The following is a 6,503-nucleotide window of genomic DNA, read 5'->3' on the forward strand; positions in this document are numbered from 1 at the left end:
CTGAACCTGCTAATTATTCTCAGTATGCAACAGCTGTTATGAGATGGGAGTCACTGATGAACACTGTCCGGCACAACCTCCACATTCCTCACGTCACTGTGTGGTGCAGGCAGAAGAAGACGAGGGAGAAGTTCCAATGCAAACTTTAACTAACAATATAATACAAACAGGTACAGACAGGCAGAAGGATCACACACACTTAATAGGACGGAGATCGGACCAGGACTGACAGATTACATTGATTAACGGAACACAGGTGGGACCGATGACGATGAGGACTAAACAGGTGATACAACTGAACTGATGATGACGGTAACCATAGAAACAAAGGAGTGGCGGGAAAAGAACAAAGGCAAACAGGAACAAATCAAAACACAAACAGAAAGTTCAAACATACACAGTGACACCTTAGCATTCCTGCTGACCGAGGAACTCTGGTCTCCATCATCATTCAGATGAATCAATGTGCTGAAATAAAAACACTCACTGATTACCAATGCACATTGTTACCGTAAAGAGATGTCATGCGGTTTGCAATAAGTAATGTAAATGTATGAATTTTATCACTTGACTTGGTCACTTGTGACCCTAGGTATGATTTTTCACTTACAGTTTGGTAAGCAGATCTATAGCCCTCATTAATAAAGTTACAAGTGCTGATACAAGTAGCCAACAATGTACCACTTCCTCTTTCCTTTGAAATGGTAAAACAAAATGTTTAGATTTTTAAGAAAAGACAAATATATGATTATGATTATGATTATGATTATGCGGAATATGCTTTCGCACCGGGTTAGGAACTTAATTCTAGGAACTAACATAGCCTATATATATTATGAGGGCATTGGGTTTTTCCAGACAATTCATGTGATAAAGCACGTCACAAAAGAATTAAATATGAAAACTTTATTAGACATTTATAGCAGGACTTCTAGCTGCTGAGATGCAATGAAAGTGGATGGTGGAGTCAAGCTAAAATATCACCATAAAATCTCATTAAAATGTATATTTTTAAAATCTTGCTTTACAGATGTGGTCTCCATTCGCTTTCATAGCATGGAAAAAGCAGCTTGGACATTCTGCTATAATAACTCACTATGTTTTAGGTGCGATTAAAAGTTTGCATATCTTTCAAAGTTGGTATAGACATCATCTGCACTTGAACTAGATTTACAAATGATTTCATTCCAAGCTAGCTTTGACTACACACACATGATCCACGTGCTGTGGTTCACTCTGCACTCACTGAACAGAGCTGGCATTGTGCAGAGCAGATGTGCTCGCTGTGTTTTCTCATTCTGAAGTGATGAAATCCCTTTTTGGCTGGAATGTTCATGACCGATTACTCTCACAGTTATCAGCAGTTTTGTGTTGGCTTTACTGATAAGTTTAATGTTATAAGTGGCTTCTACTCTTCCTGAACAACTGGAAACCATCCCGTGAGCAAAACATGGTTAGCCTATCTCTCTTTGAGTTACGCTTAAATCTTTCAAAGAGCCTCTTTTTTATATTGCTATGTGAGTGCCACCTTCTGGTTGTTATGTAATGTAGGCTATACGCTCATCCAGGTGCCATGTCTCTTGATACGGTTATTTTAATGGTACGTTGTCGTTGTTAAACAGAGATAATAATCATAACACTTTGATGGTTCATTTTGGAATATTCACGGCCTGAAGTGCGGAGCTCTGAGGATTTGTTTACCTGTAATGAGTCTAAGGGCAGGACACTCGAGAGGGTGTATTTCTGCGACTAGTCAGCAGGTGTCTCTGCAGATTCCTAAAATGATTCCCACTTGAGTTTTTAAAACAAATAATATTTCTCTATTTCCACTTTTCTCGTCACTTAAATTATATCACTTGACAAGCACTTTGCCGTTTTTTTTTTTTTTTTTTAAGTTTGTGAAATAAACTTTTTGGAACACTTTAATTTATGGTCCAATTCTCACTATAGTTGCTTAGCAAGCATATTACTAGGTTATTAAGCTTTTTATTAGTACTATAAAGCACGTTAATGCCTTATTCTCTATGACCATATTCTACATCCCTTAATCCTACCCAATACCTAAACTCAACAACTACTTTACTTACTATTCATAAGCAGTAATTATGAGTTTATTAAGGCAAAAGAAAAGTCATAGTTAATAGTTAGTTAATAGTGAGAATTGGACCCTAATCTAAAGTGTGACCAAACTTTTATACAAGCTTTAGTTACATCACAATCATGAACCATAATTAGCTAATTGCTAGTCGTTTGGTATTGGGGGAGGAACATTCTCATTTAAGAGCAAATGATTGGACAGAACCTGCAGTTCAGGATGAGTCATCAGTATTTTTGGTCTGTTTCTCCAGAGAGAAACAGGAGTATGCTAGCAGTACGGGCCGTATGCTAGCAGGTTGGGAGTTTTATAAAAGACAATACTTTTATTAAGCAAGGATGCATTAAAATGATTTTTTTTTTTATTACAGTGAAGAAATCTATAATGTTACTAAAGATTTCTAAAAAGCTGTACTTTTTTTATTTATATTTTTTACTTTTTCTTTATTAAATAATCCAGATTTTTTTTATCACAGTTTCCACAGAAATATTAAGCAGCACAACTGTTTTCAACATTGGTAATAATAATAATAAATGTTTCTTGAGCAGCAAATCTTCATATTAGAAAGATTTCTGAAGGATCATGTGACTGAAGACTGTGGTAATTATGCTAAAAATTCATCTTTGCATCACTGGAATAAATTGCATTTTAAAATATATTCAGATACACTAGTTATTTTAAAAAGTAATATTTCGCAACATTACTGTTTTTACAGTTTTTTATCAAATAAATGCAGCCTTGATAAGAATGAGATTTTTTTTTTTTTTTTATCTTAACGACCCCAAATGGTTTGAATGGTATAATGTTCATAGACTAAGAACAAAACAAAAACAAAAACAATTTACTGAGGTCTGGATTTAAAAAAAATAAAATAATTATATATATATATAATTATATATATGCTCAGTTGGGGATATTTGGGGATATTTAATTTAATTAATCAATCAACGATACTATTGATCAGCATTACCAAACGTGGACGTTCCACTAGAAACAAACACTGATGTATTGTTTTAATTTAATACTGTGAAGCTGCTTTGATGCAACCTATGTTGTGAAAAGCGCTATAAATAAGCTTGACTTGAAGCTTGATATATATTATATATATATATATATATATATATATATATATATATATATATATATATATATATATATATACATACAGTGAGGAAAATAAGTATTTGAACACCCTGCTATTTTGCAAGTTCTCCCACTTGCAAATCATGGAGGGGTCTGAAATTGTCATCTTAGGTGCATGTCCACTGTGAGAGACATAATCTAAAAAAAAAATTTCCAGAAATCACAATATATGATTTTTTTAACTATTTATTTGTATGATACAGCTGCAAATAAGTATTTGAACACCTGTCTATCAGCTAGAATTCTGACCCTCAAAGACCTGTTAGTCTGCCTTTAAAATGTCCACCTCCACTCCATTTATTTTCCTAAATTAGATGCACCTGTTTGAGGTCGTTAGCTGCATAAAGACACCTGTTCACCCCATACAATCATTAAGAATCCAACTACTAACATGGCCAAGACCAAAGAGCTGTCCAAAGACACTAGAGACAAAATTGTACACCTCCACAAGGCTGGAAAGGGCTATGGGGAAATTGCCAAGCAGCTTGGTGAAAAAAGGTCCACTGTTGGAGCAATCATTAGAAAATGGAAGAAGCTAAACATGACTGTCAATCTCCCTCGGACTGGGGCTCCATGCAAGATCTCACCTCGTGGGGTCTCAATGATCCTAAGAAAGGTGAGAAATCAGCCCAGAACTACATGGGAGGAGCTGGTCAATGACCTGAAAAGAGCTGGGACCACCGTTTCCAAGGTTACTGTTGTTAATACACTAAGACATCATGGTTTGAAATCATGCATGGCACGGAAGGTTCCCCTGCTTAAACCAGCACATGTCAAGGCCCGTCTTAAGTTTGCCAATGACCATTTGGATGATCCAGAGGAGTCATGGGAGAAAGTCATGTGGTCAGATGAGACCAAAATAGAACTTTTTGGTCATAATTCCACTAAACGTGTTTGGAGGAAGAAGAATGATGAGTACCATCCCAAGAACACCATCCCTACTGTGAAGCATGGGGGTGGTAGCATCATGCTTTGGGGGTGTTTTTCTGCACATGGGACAGGGCGACTGCACTGTATTAAGGAGAGGATGACATGTATTGCGAGATTTTGGGGAACAACCTCCTTCCCTCAGTTAGAGCATTGAAGATGGGTCGAGGCTGGGTCTTCCAACATGACAATGACCCGAAGCACACAGCCAGGATAACCAAGGAGTGGCTCTGTAAGAAGCATATCAAGGTTCTGGCGTGGCCTAGCCAGTCTCCAGACCTAAACCCAATAGAGAATCATTGGAGGGAGCTCAAACTCCGTGTTTCTCAGCGACAGCCCAGAAACCTGACTGATCTAGAGAAGATCTGTGTGGAGGAGTGGGCCAAAATCCCTCCTGCAGTGTGTGGGACCTCTGTACGTTTGACCTCTGTAATTGCAAACAAAGGCTACTGTACCAAATACTAACATTGATTTTCTCAGGTGTTCAAATACTTATTTGCAGCTAAATAAATAGTTAAAAAATCATACACTGTGATTTCTGGATTTTTTTTTTTTTAGATTATGTCTCTCACAGTGGACATGCACCTACAATGACAATTTCAGACCCTTCCATGATTTCTAAGTGGGAGAACTTGCAAAATAGCAGGGTGTTCAAATACTTATTTTCCTCACTGTATATATATATATATATATATATATATATATATATATATAAATTCTTTAGAGTTGTGACAAGTGAGCAAGCCATTTGCTTGGGCATTTAATCCCACAAAAAGTGTAAAGCAACACTTCAAAACATCACTTTGTTTATTTGAGCATTTTGTCCAGTTCTCAACAAATGGTGTTGGGTTTAAGGTGGAGCCATCTTGTTGTCTGGCCAATGGAATATAAGGGGAGTGTTTAGGAAACATGTTAAAAAAACAACCATTTATGCTCTTCCATTTAGAGACACTAGCATTGCAGAGACTTGAAATTAATTTAGGGAAAAACAGACCACACAGAGATGTATCTAAGGGTAAAAGACAAGGACAAGCTCTTGGCATCATATCCAATGTACTATTCCCACATCTGACAAGAAGCGCCAAAGGTCATATGAAATATTATAGTTAAGCAAACATACTTTAAAGAAACAGTGCAAGTTGTCCTGCACTCACAGAAATTCTACCCTATATGACTTACAGTCATATCTCGGCATAGAGGCGACACAGTGAAAGAGGAGTGACAAACATTTTCCAGTCTCGGTCCCTCGGCAGCTGCCTTGTCCAGCTGAACGCTGAGAGGAACTCTCTTTGAGCCACGAGTGGAAAGTATTAAACAAAGCAAAAAACCAATCCAACCATTTACTTGTAGCCATGCCTGCTGTGATGTAAGTATTCACATGCTGTGTGTGCGTAAAGCCTGAATGCTCTTTGAAAGGCCTGGAGATTGCAGAACGGTTGGCAAATGTACAGTCCAGCTTTTGTAACTGAAGAGGAACAACTCATGCCACATGTATTAAAACTTTTCAAGTTTAAAGTTACCTCAGTGTTTTCACAGACTGATCTTGAGGTTTGTGGTGCAAAATGATAGTGTTTTCTTTGAGACTAACATATTCAGGCATACATGAGCTCATACCTTTGTATTTTTCCTTTTTGACATTTATCTGCTTCATGTTTCACAGCACACAAAACAGCGTTCATGTAAAAATCCCCTAATGTAAGTTAAAGAAATTATTGTATTCTGCTAAATGCTTTTCCATACAATACAAAAAAAGGAGAAGATCTATCAGGTTCTGTTGATGTCTTCAGCAGATGCCTGCAGGATGCTCTTACGGTTTTTCTGAATTTCATTCTTAATGTTCATTTAAAATCTCAGCAAAGCTTTTTTGTTGCGATTTCACTACACTAAGATATTTATTTTTTTAAATTGGAGTCACTTGGATACCATATGCACTCATGACAAATCATAATTAAAATGAAATGGTAATATCGTATGAAAAGTTAAGACATGTATAGGATTTTTCCTATTTCAGTCATGGTTATGTTTAGGTTTATGACATATTTTTCCAGTCCAATTTCACCACATTGAATGAATTAAGACCTCTCAGGTTTGTCTATATATTTAGTGTTTTAAATGAGATTATTAGACTTTTTAGCCACATTCATTAAGTGAGAATAGCATAGAGTGACATTTCAGTCTGCATTGTTGTAAGTGCTATTTATCAAGATAACATTATTAATTTTTGTACAATAAAAACATCAGGATACAACCATGTGATCCGTTATCAACAAAGCAACGTATAAGGATAGTTCAGCCATTAATAAAAATTCTGTCATTTCCTCACCTTCCAAACTCATCT

The sequence above is a fragment of the Squalius cephalus genome (genome assembly GCF_949319135.1).
Source record: "Squalius cephalus genome assembly, chromosome: 7".
NCBI lineage: Eukaryota > Metazoa > Chordata > Actinopteri > Cypriniformes > Leuciscidae > Squalius > Squalius cephalus.